The sequence below is a fragment of the Panthera onca genome, chromosome D4 (genome assembly GCF_046562875.1).
Source record: "Panthera onca isolate mPanOnc1 chromosome D4, mPanOnc1 haplotype 2, whole genome shotgun sequence".
Classification (NCBI taxonomy): domain Eukaryota; kingdom Metazoa; phylum Chordata; class Mammalia; order Carnivora; family Felidae; genus Panthera; species Panthera onca.
This window is the reverse complement of record NC_138351.1, coordinates 16,651,332-16,664,949: the sequence shown is the minus strand read 5'-3', so window position 1 is coordinate 16,664,949 and position 13,618 is coordinate 16,651,332.

Sequence of the window (13,618 nt, the reverse complement as noted above, 5' to 3'; positions counted from 1 at the left end):
TATAATTTAAAGCTTATGGCTGTGCAAGCGCATTCCCTTTGTCTCTGAGAATTGTGATAAATTGTATCATACCTGTGAAGATTACTTAAGAGCAGAATAGAACCTTTCCTTTGCAAATATAACCAAATTGCTTTTAGCAAAGAAGGGACCATATATTTTTGGCAGACTTATAAAAATCAGATCCAATATGAATATATTTTTTAAAAAATTTTTAATGTTTATTTTTGAGAGAGAGAACAAGCAGGGAAGGGGTAGAGAGAGAGGGAGACACAGAATCTGAAGCAGGCTCAAGGCTCTGAGCTGTCAGCCCCAATGCGGGGCCCAAACTCATGAACCGCGAGATCATGACCTGAGCTGAAGTCGTATGCTTAACCGACTGAGCCACCCAGGTGCCCCGCAATACGAATATTTTTGGTCAGATACATGGGGTAATAACATAGGTTGTATCATAAATATAACTACATGATAGGAAGGAGGTATTTACAAAAAACATAAATGATCAGGTGCTATTTATACTTGCTTCATTTAAGATGAAAAGACACGGTTATCATTTCCGACCCTTTTAACTCTAGTGAGAGTCTAAGTATCCTTTGAATAATTGTAGACACCCCATTTTATGAATGGCATGTACCTCAGTCTTCTTTGCATCTTGAAAAGCCAACTGGAATCTTCCGTTAAGTCTAGAATATCTGATTGTTTTCCGTATGGATTTGAACACCCTAAAGGTCTGTCTTTCCCTGTTTAGTTATAATTGCACTCATACTATTGAAACTAGTTGGAAGCAAAAAGGAGACAGAAAAGAAACAAGTTCTGTTCCTGGTCAGAGAACTTTCTTTCTCTCAGTTGTAACAAGATTTCATGTTTCACAGGTTAGAAAAAATATCCAGAACTGCATCTCTAGCTTTCTTATAAATTCATATATCATCTATTTTCAAAGATTCAGGTCCTAATGAGGACTTTCCAGTTAATGCCAATTCTACAAGCATAGGCTGCCAGACCCATTGTAGAGTCTCTTGTCCCCCAGTGTCTCTCAGATTCACCCTCTTTTATATTGAAACCGCTGCCCGTTTTTTCTAGGTCTTCATTATTTCATACCTGCATTGCCAATATAGCCTTTCTGTTTCTTATTCATCTCTAGATTTTCCCCTCTAGGACAATATTGTTACAATAGCTTCTTTATGTAAGACCCATTCAGGAGCAAAAGGGGCTTTTCTCTTATTGCCATTCAAGCACCTGTAAGTACGTTTTCACCTTACATGGTCCAGGCTACTCTTTGTCCTCATCATGGATCCTCTATCCCAGCCTAAATCATTCCCTGTCCTTTACAAGTGTCCCTCGACTCATTCATCAGGTACGTATCGAGCATACACTGTGTGCATATCTGAACATTTGTTTCCTTGTTCTGTTCCCCTCTCTGACCTCCTCCTCTGTGCTTTAGATTGAAACTCTTATCCAGTATGAGGCATCTCCCTTTACCGCAACCCACCATCATTTCTATCTTTACTGGTATCGTCTTGTCCCTCAAGTCAGTACATTAGGTTGAGGTTAATATTTTTCGTTACTTGCTTGATATCTTACTCTCTACAACTTAAAAATGATTTGATGGTAGGTATTATATTTATGCTGAATAAAATTATGGATTTCTGTTTGTTGATATACCGTTTTATTATCTTTCATATTTCTAAGTGCCCCAAAGCATGATAATTTATTCATGAGTATGGAGAATATCAAATAATCCAGTGAACATATTGGGTTTAGAATCAGTCATCACATGATTGAAAGGAATATGAAAGTTGTCCTATCTCTGTTCTCGTCTGATGCTTGAATTCTTCAAGAACATCTCTGAAAGTAACCCCACAGCTCATCAGTACCACCCATATAAACTGTACTGTCTAAAATATCCACTATTGCCAGTGCTGTTTTCTTGACCTGTATTCTACTTCTCAGTTGGTATAAAATGAATGCTGGAGAGGAGGTATCATTAATCTGTCACTTCAGATCCTAATATTACCTTCCTTAGAAAATTTATATTAATACCAAAAGTACTAAGTGTAACAGGATTTTAAGATCCTGTATTTGGTAAACCCTATCATTATGCTACTTTCACACATATACATTAGATCTAAGCATTTTCTGGTTTTTTTTTTTTTTTTTTTTTTTTTTTTTTGCAGTCATAGCTTTAATAAATTAGGGTTCCCATTTGAAACAAAAACTTTCTTTTCCAGTAAAAAAAGTCACAATGTAAGAGAAATAATGTTTCATTTGTTTCCTATGCACTTAGTTTCAACTCTTCTTTGACTATGAAATAAAATTGCAGATTGTTATGTTTGGGTATAATTTAATTTACTCAAATGTACCGTTATCGTTCTGAGTGATCATAGTTTAGACATTGAAAGTAGAGTTTTAGGGGTGCCTGGGTGGCTCAGTTGGTTGAGCGTCTGACTTCAGCTTAGGTCATAATCTTGTGGTTCGTGAGTTTGAGCCCCACATCGGGCTCTGTGCTGACAGCTCGGAGCCTGGAGCCTGCTTCGGATCATATCATCTCCCTCTCTCTCTGTTCTTCCCCCACTCACACTCTGTCTCTCTCTCTCTCTCTCTCAAAAATAAATAAAGATTTAAAAAAAGAAAGAAAGTAGAGATTGAGAGTATGGTCACACAGACCAAATACATCCTCTGAAGTCAGAACAAGGAGAGTGAATTAAATGCATTGACCACTCCCTCCCTAAATTGAGTGATCACCTCTAGTCATCCCTTGTGTTTAGTTTATACCTGGAATGGAGTGTCTAATAATGTGTTTTAACTGCCTGCAATGTATTCGAATAATCGTTCTTAAGGATTAGAAGTTCGTAATATACTTCTTTGTCTGTTGCAGGGCAGAACCTCAGAAGACAAGCGATATATAATGGGGCAATAGTATCTTTCCTGTGATGGGGAAATAGTATCTTTCCTCAGGCATGTGTTTCCTTTCCTGAGCAGTCAAATTTTGCAGGTTCTGCTCAACCTCTCAGGTATGTGGCTTTAAAGCTAGAAGATGGAAAGGTCCTTAGAAAGTATCTAGAAAACAGGAGATGTTTAGTAATTAGATGAAAGCCAGACAAGTTGAGATCTAGAATAACTAATGATAGATGAGTCTAGAATAACTAAGATGTTGTGGTATGGTGAATAAAAGTAAGGGTTCTTCTCAGACTGTCTTCAAATCCCAGGATTTCTACTTATTAACTGTATGCTTCCCAGCATCTCAGTTTCCTTGAATATAAAATAGGTACACTGTCAACATGAAATAATTTAATATATGAAGAATTTAGAGTAGTATCTGGTACATAGTAAATACTAAATGAATGTTAACTCAGATTATACATCGTAAAGAGGTGTACTTTCAGAGAACTGCTTTTGCAGGAAAGAAGTCACATGCTAGGATTTATGCACTTTTATCTACTATTTCCTTTGTCATTCAAAAAATCCATAATATGCTTTTGAGACATTTCATACTTCATATATACACACATGCGTATGTGTGTTTGTACATTTTCTGAAAAGAGGCATTGGGGGGCACCTGGGTGGCTCAGTTGGTTAAGCATCAGACTCTTGGTTTTGGTTCAGGTCATGATCTTTGTGGGTTTGAGCCCCACACTGGGTTTCGTGTGGATAGCGCATACCCTGCTTGCACTCTCTCTCTCTCTCAAAATGAATAAACTTATTTTTTTTTCAAAAAGAAGCATTGGGAGACACTTTTTTCCTTTCCTGTAATCAAAATAATAAAAAACAGTAAAACCTTGGTTTGTGAGCATAATTTGCTCCAGAGACATGCTTGTAATCCAAAGCACTTGTATATCAAAGTGAATTTCAAGACCCATTGCCTCAATTGTGATCATGTAACATTCGGCCTCGCACACTAGTTGTATTGCAAGACATCGCTTGTTTACCAAGTTAAAATTTATTAGAAATGTTTGCTCTTCTTGTGGAACATTTGCAGAACAAGTTACTCGCAATCCAAGGTTTTACTATAATGTTTTCTATGAATAAAAACAGTTTGTGTCCCAAACATAATAAATATCAAAATGTTAGCAAGAGAAGAAAGAGTGGTTGTGAAATGCAATCAAAATGAAGGCAATCCAGATCTTAAACTCTTAAACTTAAGTCCATTCTCTGTCTGAAATTTAAATAAGGTGTTTGGGGTTAGTGAGTGAATGCAAGCTGAAGGGTAGCATTGGCACAGAGAGGCAGCAGTGGGAAAGGGAAAAGGCAGTGTCTTCACGGAAGGAAAACATTGCCTGACTACAAAATTGGTCCGCTGGTGACCCCACTAAAGAACCAGCTCTAGATAATTTGGTTCCCATTGAAGATGGGCTATCTTCCTTCTTTAAAGTCACACACACACACACACACACACACACACACACACATTTGGTTCGCATTGAAGATGGGCTATCCTCCTTCTTTAAAGTCACACACACACACACATACACACACACACACACACACACACACACACACAATCTCTGGGGCTTTTTGCAATCTTGATTATGACTTTCAGCTCTTCTAGCAATTATTTTATTTGCCATATCTTTTGATAACAAAGTGCGCTATTGGGGGCACTCAAATATCTTTATTTACAGTATCTTTATTTAGAAATATTTCCAGCAAAATTAATCCAAATGCAAACTTTGAATTATTAATCACATAGGTCTAAAGATGAAGAAAACAAGACAACAGCGATATGCCTGTTAAAAATCTTATTTACCAAGTGAGTTTTACATGTATTTTTGTTGTTTTTCTTTAAAATTTCACTCCAAGTCCTTTGTGCTTGAAAGAAAGCTATTTCCTTTTTATTTAAAAAAATGGTATGAATCATCCATTAAATATATCTCCTTTCACAATATGAAGTGCTGTGCCACATGCAGCATATGCTTAGGAGAAACGCACCAGGATTTCTATCCCAACTATTCACTGCCAGTGAATTATCCCTGTGCTGAAAGACAAACAACCAAGGCATTAAAAGGCTACAAAAAAAATGGATTTTTCTCAATGGGTGGTAAGGAAATGAAAGCAGATTTGGATAAGTAAAGTGAATCTGATATGTGGATGGGTATATTCACTTGAAATACTAGTAGCTAAAATGTCCGTGTTCTGTTTCATGCTAGCGCCTAATGAAACTCTCCGCTTTGCATATTTACTTCTATATCACGACTTCAAATTTGAGTAAAAATACAACACGTCATCTCCACAATCTCTTTTGAGTGGTAAACAACAACAACAACAACAACAACAACAACAAAACGCATGATCCGTTCAATCTCACTGATAGTTTAGGTTAAATATGAGAAACTGAGAAGTAATTTAACAAAGTATAGGATAACTTAACCAAGCCTAAGCTGTGAACCTAAATCACTTAAATAACAAAAGTGCCCAAATTTTAGATGTTGACCTATTGCCTTGTCCCATAAGTGACTCCCAAAAATTAAGCCTAAAGTACCATTGATCAGAAATCCCACCATTATTTCGTGTATCACTAACAGAGGAAAAAAACAACAAAACACGGCTAATTAAATTTGATATAGCACTTTCTATAAGTTAGAATTTTTACTTTATACTTACTGAAGGAACCATTTCATAATCAATTAGAAATGAGTATTTACTTTGAGCACATATAAAAAATGTAAGTGAAATAAATTGGTTTACAGTATTTCAGGTATCCACATTTAAAATCTCTTTTCAATTGAGAATACTGCTGTCCACTTTTTCCCCATACAATATGGTCTTCTGTCCCATCAAGTTGTTAAAAGACAAAATTCTACTGAGTACATTTGAGGGTCTAGTTGGCTTTATTAAATGATTCATGAATCAGTCAGCATCCTATCCCATCCCCTCAGAGGGGAGCTCTGACAAGTGGTACAAAATGGAAGATTTTTATGGATACGAGGGTGAGGTAAGAAAGTTGTTTGTTCCAAGCAAAGTCACCTTCCCCGGGGTGAAAGGACTAGAGGCCTTTCAGGTGAATTACCTCATCTCCTTTTGAGGGATTGGAAGGGTTTTTTGACGGATGACCTCACTGGTGCTGATTCCTGACTGGCCAGAAGACTTACATTTCAAATTGCTGTTAGATTAGGTGTTAAACCCCAGTTTGGTGATTTGGCCTAAGTGACATCACTGTAGGCCTGTGGTCTTCTACTTAACAAAAGATGTTTCTTGAATTACTTGAGAGAGAACTAAGTGTCATCAAGGCAGTACCCTTAAATCAGTTTTGTGGTTATCTGGAGGTGGGCCACTTTTGATCAGTCATCGATAATGACAGACCCCTCCAATTCACCCATTCCCAGCCCTTCCCTGCAACTGTCTGGTTTTGAGGGGATAAAACAGTGCTTCACAATTGTCTCTGAGATTTTCTTTCAAGCTACTGACTGGCAATCTGCAAATTTTGACATAGCCATTTTTATTTTTACTGAAGGACAGGCAATGGCAATAACCAATACCAATAGATATTAGAAATACTAAAATATTTTTTTAAAAATCTGTATCTTAGAATTGACAGGTGCATGGTTATGTCCCAGCTGAAAATTGCTGCAGTTAGTGCAGTATGAATATAAAAGCCTCACAAACCATTATTCTTTGGCCTGTTGATCTTAATAACTTCAGAGTATGTAATCCTTAACTATCTCTTCATTCATTTATTCTGGGAACATTTTTTAAATTTTATTTTCAGGGAGAGACAGAGAGACAGAGAGACAGAGAGAGAGAGAGAGAGAGAGAGAGAGAGAGAATTCCAAGCAGGCTCTGCACTGTCAGAGCAGAGCCTGACATGGGGCTTGAACTCACAAACCACTAGAGCATGAAATCAAGCGTCCAAGGCTTAACCAACTGAGGCAACCAGGCGGCCCATGACAAAGGCAATTTAAACAAAATCACAACTCAGAAGGATAAGCACATTGCCAGAGGTAAATTTAGGTTTTATGATCACCACTTTGAGAGGCGTTTAATCCAGCCTGTGGAGAAGAAAGTCAGAGGATGATTCCTGAAAGCAATAAAATCCCTTAGCCCAAATCTTCCCTGATTATACGTAAAAAGAAGGAGGAATCAGGGAAGTGGGAGTTTAGGAAGAAGCAGGAGCATGTATGAGCATGTGCAAAGGTGTGACGAGTAAAAAGCATGGCGAGTCCCAATAACTGTAGGTGTAGTAGCTTAAGGAGGTTGGAAAGTGGGGCCTTTGTAGGGTGTGATGGATATTAAGGCTAGAGGCAGGCCTCACGCCCAGGCCACAGGATGTCCTTTATCTGGCCCACGGAGAATAAATTTTATCCAAGAGTAACCAGTGGCCTCTGAAGATTTTAAAGGGGGATTTGGTCTACATTTTATAAACGCTGACTCTTTACAAATCTGTTATGGTTACGCAGTGGAGAATAAATGGCGGCAAAAATGTGGCTGATGTTCCCCAGTTCCTTGGCCTCACCTTCACTCAGTAGGTCACTCTTCAATTTTTCCAAGTTGTAAATCAAAACGTTGCTTTGTACACAACTGTGAGTTTGCCTGATTAGAGAGCTACAGAACATTTAGATCCTTGAGTGGAAAGAAGCTTTCTCTAGTGATTTTCATGCTCACTGGACTAGATTTTTTATTCAAGTGAAATGTTACTTAAAGGTACATATGGTAAAGGGATTTAAAAAAAAGACTTTGATGTAGTCATCCCTGTGGAGGTGGGACATCTCAAACCTAGCTGCTCAGTAGCGCACTGGTACCGGTGTGAAAACCTTTGTTTTGTTCCAACTCTTACTGGTAAAAACCAAACAAAACAAACAAGTCAACAGATTCAGATGATATTTGAGTGCTCACACCATTTTTAAGTCTTTTCTTGAAATCCTGGGTCTAGCCGGCTTTCTGTCCGCTGAACTAGTGTCTCAGGCTTGCTGGAGTTAATTTCTATACTTGGAAAACAGAGTGAAGCAATCTCCTAACCTGTTTTTCTTTTCCTGAAAAATTAAGTCCCTGAAATTCTTCGTGTGTAAATGCAGAACATATCAGCCCTTTCACTGTTTTGGTTTGTTTTAGTTTACTATTCAAATAATCTACAATCGTTTTTCCATATCACTTCTTTCCCCCCGTGGGTGTACTGGAACCGAATGTTTACAAGACAAAGAAAAGGGCTATCAAATTTATATATTTTGTTTCCAAATATAACTTACCTGTAGGTGCTTTGTGTTTGCATCCTCTCCTGTATCCACAACTATTAAGTAAAACTTTACTGAGGCACAGTGGATTTTGTGTGTGGGTGTGTGTGTGTGTGTGCACGCACGCATATGTTTGGTGACTGAGTGGAGGTGATGGTAAGGGCTATTGATGATTTAAGTGTGAGGACATTAAGGGAAATTAATATTTTCCCCCAAATTACCTAGAAAAATTATGCTAACATGGTTTATTGATGAACACTTGTGTAATGGCTGAACTAAATGAGTTAGCCCTACCCAACCTACATTTAATCAATTTGGCATTGATACAACAAACATCTGCTTGTAAATATTGGCAGAGAAGAAATGAATGTTTATTTATTCAAATAATTACTGACTTAAGGTCATTTAATAATAACATTAAAAGCCATTTGAGTGTCTTACCCCCCTCTTCTTTTTTTTAAGTAAGCCACATTGAAAATTACTTGGCTTGTGTGATGTTTTCCCTAGTGCTAAAAGGGATTCTTTTAAATGTAGTTAAGTAAAACAGAATTATGGTTGAAGATAAGCTGGAGGCAAGGAATTAATGAAAATACTATCCTGTTGTGAGACCCAGAAAATTAGGAGCTATGAAATGGGTATTATATTTAGCAGTGTTAAAACTATTTGGAGTTTGTAGGTTTGGGGATTTCTAAAAGCCTTAATGTATCTCGCTTAATAGTAACATTGAGAAACAATGCCCAAGAATAGAAAAAAAAAGTGTGTATGTCAAAATTAAATAATGTTTGTGAAAATATCTAGTGAAAATTTGTTAATTGTGTGTGATACAGATTAATTTTTGTGAATCACTGTAGCCTTTTGAGCAGAAACACAGGCACAAACCTTAAACACATTGTGTATTGAGGAGATATTCCTGAAGAGTTTTATTTTTAAAAGGCAGATATTAATTAAATTCTGTAACTTTCTGTTTTCAACCATTTGTGCTTAATACTCTAAAGATAAACATCCATCAGTGGTCATTTCTGGGGAACCTTTTCATAAAGGCATAGGTGAATTTGTTAGTATTATAACATTCAGTTTTTGAATGTTGGGGTTTGGCAATTTCCTGATGTGTTTCAAGGTCTGACTGCACAAACGTGTAGGACTGTTTGTCTAGTCGGTAGTGTTCAGGAGAACATAGAGCTTTTCTAATTTTTCAGCTTGTCATCTCAAATAACTCTGTTCAGTTTAGGACCCAAAAGGGACTATTGATAAAACTTTCATATTTTTTCCAACTGCAGTCCCTAAATATAACTTAACTGTTATATTTATGATGCACACATAAAAGAGAACATTATGCAGCTGTAAAAAAAAAAAGTGAAAACACTCTTCATTATTATGCGAAAAAAGCACAGTGATGAACAAACTGTAAACAACCCTATATATAGTTTATAAAAGTAAAATAGTCTCTATTTTGTTGCTGCTATATGCATAAAATATTCTGGAAGGACAGTGGAGGGACTAGAGATACTACCCTCCTTTACCCCCACCCTTGAAGGAGGGTGGGTGTTCGGTAACAGGAGTAGACAGGGACTTTTTGCTGTATAATCTTTTGCACCATTTAAAAATCTTAATACCAATGTGTTAATGCAAATAATGAAATGTGAATATTGCCCATAATTAATGAAGAATTGGCTTTAAGTATGATTTGCAATTTGTTTGCATGGACCCCTTGCTTCCTCTAAGCATAAAGGTCCCACCTTAACTTAAAGAACTCTGACTGCTGTGACATCTGGCAACTCATTCTGTAATTAAAAAGGAAAGTCTTAGTTGCATTAGGAAGGGTGGCATCTTACCAGTAGCAATGGCACTGGATGATTTCAGTTAAAGATGTCAATCTGATAGTGAAGTGAGGAAGTCAGGAAAAAAAAAATGGAAGAAGGAGGAAGAGGAAGAGGTGGGGAAGGGGGAGGGGGGAGGAGGAGGAGGAGGAGAATCAGATCTAAAGCACCAAGGGCCAAAACTAAGAGCTTGCCTGTATTGTAAAAGAACTAAAGGCAGAGATAAGCTCATAAGGGATGAAAAATAAGAATAGTGAGGGGAAAGAGGTTTAAGATTCCATGTATCTGCATGTTATCACTCTAACGAGGACATTGAAAGCAATGACAAAGCAAACACCTACCCCTCATAGCAATCCCTTTGAAGTTATGCATCAAGTTTCCTTACCCATTTGAGTATTTCAACTTCAAAGTTTGAAAAGTACTTTTCTACATCGTCATGCCCAAGTTAAAACAAAACAAAACAATTCACCATCATTCTTTTTAAAAATTTATTTATTTATTTATTTATTTATTTATGAGAGAGAATGCAAGTGAACAAGGGGAGAGAGAGAGAGTCCCACATGGTGCAGAAAGAGAGGGAGAAAGAGTGAGGAGGCTGGAGCAGGGCTCGAGCTCACCCGAAGCAGGGCTCGAACTCACAAACCATGAGACTGAGCCAAAGTCGATGCTTAACAGACTGAGCCACTCAAGCACCCCAATTCACCATGATTCTTAATCCTTCTATAGCCATGCACAAGACATGAGCAAGGCCTTGACCCTACTGTTTACTTTTGAATCCTTAGCACTCATCTCGCATATTTAGCGGTAGTTAATACATGTTTCTGTAAGAAACAAGTGACCCCTTGTCGGGGTCCACCTTCTCCTAAACCCCTTTTTCTTATTCACTACTCTCAGAATCATCTTTTGAAAATGCAATTCTAATCATGGTGTTGCTGCATAGAGACCCTGCTGCATGGAGAAGAGAGTGCAGAATCTCAGTAGGGTGTATGTTCTTAAGTCTTCCCTGAGGATACTATGAAATCTCCAACTCTTCGCTTTCATTTTTTCTGTCTCTGCATACATCCTTTCTTTCCTTGTGCAATTTGTGAATGCCTGTTTCTTTGATCCCCAAATCCCATGTTCTCTGCAGTGTTTATCCTCCTCCCATTTCTTCAGAATTAAGCTCTCTAACCAGTGTTCTAGGATATGTACCTCAAATTAAGCACTCTAGCACATTGGAGGAAAATTAGTTGCTCCCATCTTTATAGTCACAGCACCTAGCATAGTGGCCGGGTCACACAGAAAGGAGGTGTTTATTAAGTTGAACTGAACCTTATAATCTCTGTCTTCTCCAGAGTTTGGGGAAGGGGAATCTCTTTTGGGAGTCCTGCTTTCTCTTTGGGCTCGATGACCTGAAGTCAATCTGTAACTCACTGTGGACATTTTCAGATTCCCCCCTGCAGAGTAAGATGCTGTCACAGCCCTTGTGATGTCACATGTCTCTGTTCAGGGCCTTAGAGCATATTCTTTCTTCACTTAGTCTGTCACCAACATAATCAGTTCCCAATAACAGTAATCTAATAATGGGTATAGGTGTTTATGTACTTTGCGCTGGGAGATTTGTCTGGCTTTATCTCACATATCACAATAGTTTTGGGGGTCGATATTATGGTTAAGGCCATTTAGAAAATAAACTTGAGATAGATTATTTTGCCAAATTCACATGGCTAATGGCAAAAATAGAAACTGTATAATTTCTTTGACTAAAACTTCTTCATTTTCTCTCTGTAAGTCTTCCCCTTATTTTTAAAGTTACTATTTGAAGAACGTGTACCAGTGATAAAGGCACTCACTGTTCTAGGCACTTTCCATATGCGGTATCCCTTAATCGTTACAGCATGTTTTGTTCGGCTAAAGATGCTGGTATTCCCTTGATTAGGTAACATGCCTGTGTTTACATAGTTAATAAAGGATCACAATCACATATGTCTGACCCCAGCATTTATTATTGCATCACTTTATCAACAGGGTAGAAGTTTGTGGAAAGAACAAATGGATGGATACATGTATGAATATCAGAATATCTGTTTGCACAAAAACCTGTTGGCCCCGGAGCACTGTGATCTCCTTAGTGGAGGAGTGTGAGGGTTATCAGAGGGAGGAAAATATAATGAGTGTGAATAATTCCCACAGCTGTGGGAGGGAGAGAGGAAAGAAGGAATGAAGGAAGAAAGGAAGGCAGGAAAGAAGGAAGGACCTAAGGAAGGAAGGAATGCAGAGGCAGACATACCTTTCCAGTACTTTAGACTCAAAAATGTGTTTTTCAAGAGAGTCTTTGAGTAGAAGAAGTGGGGCATTATAACCAGGGAGAAGTTGCTTTTCTTGGGGTCTAGTTACTTGAATAAACTTTGAATCAATCCTCTTAATTTTTAGGCTGCTGTGGTTTTTCTCTGTGACACTTCAACTTGAAGACTTCAGAGAAGTCGGTGGGGCGGGGGGGGGGGGGTTTAGAAAGATAGATTTTAATGGAACTTTGGGTTCTTTTTTATTTTATTCTGCCCAGTACATCCAGTACAATCTCTGCTAGGGCACAGAATCCGCTTTTGGCTGGAGATTCCTTTTTCTTAAAATAAAAAGAGAAGAATACAACAGGCTCAGAGAGCATTTAAATATGTCCCATATGGGAGGGTCCAACAGTTATCCACAAATTTAGGCCCAACAAAGTTGAATGCTTTCTTTAGTCACTCCAGAAAGTGAAAATATCTTTTTCTTTCTTTTCTATAATAAGTAAATCAGAAAATCTGGAAGAGTTTTTAAATAAGCATTAGGCATATTATTTATATATATATATTTTTTTATTTCCTTAATTCTCCAGTTAGATCCCAAGATTAAAGAACTTTTGGCAGGGGAACACCTTCAAGAGGGTAAGGTACCCACTGACAGGTAGGTGTCACAATATTGTAGCTTTCATATGCAAATTGGAACGACGGAGCTGGTTCTCATCAAGGATTCACAACCTGAAATGCACACTCAAAAGAAATTAAAATGTTTTAACAATAAAATATGAGAATATTTATCTCCAGTTGGCTTTGATGTGACAGAATATAAAATAGTGGCAATTTCCTTAATGGGCTGATTGCTCCTCCTTTTCGCGATAATTGATTTTAATGTCAAATAAAAGATCAACATTTTGTCAGCCAGGACTTAAGGCAGCATACTGCACTTGAGCATGTTTTGAGCGAAGGTGTAAATCTTAGGTTGGGTTGCATGGTCATGTTTTTCAGATAGTCAGGGGCTGCAAGTCAGACGCTTCACTTAGAAAAAGATTTATTTGAGCTGTGTAGCAAGTAGACATTGATAAATAAACTTACCTTCCTAAGGGGGAATAATTGCTAGAAACATGAGTTTTCACATGAGTCATGGGCTCAATTACTCCATTTATTTTTGTAATCAGGCAAAGTTCTTGATGTATTCCAGTTGGGGACAGCATATATACACCAGCCTTGTGCTTTACCAACTTTCAGTGGCAACTGTGAGGTTTCAAATACATGCTGATGAACAAGGTTGATTATTTTGCATTTAGTCTTTCATCTAACGTCGTGTGTCAATTTCCGGTCCTTTCCATAATTCAGGAATTAGTATAAGGACTCAAGTTTCTCGTGT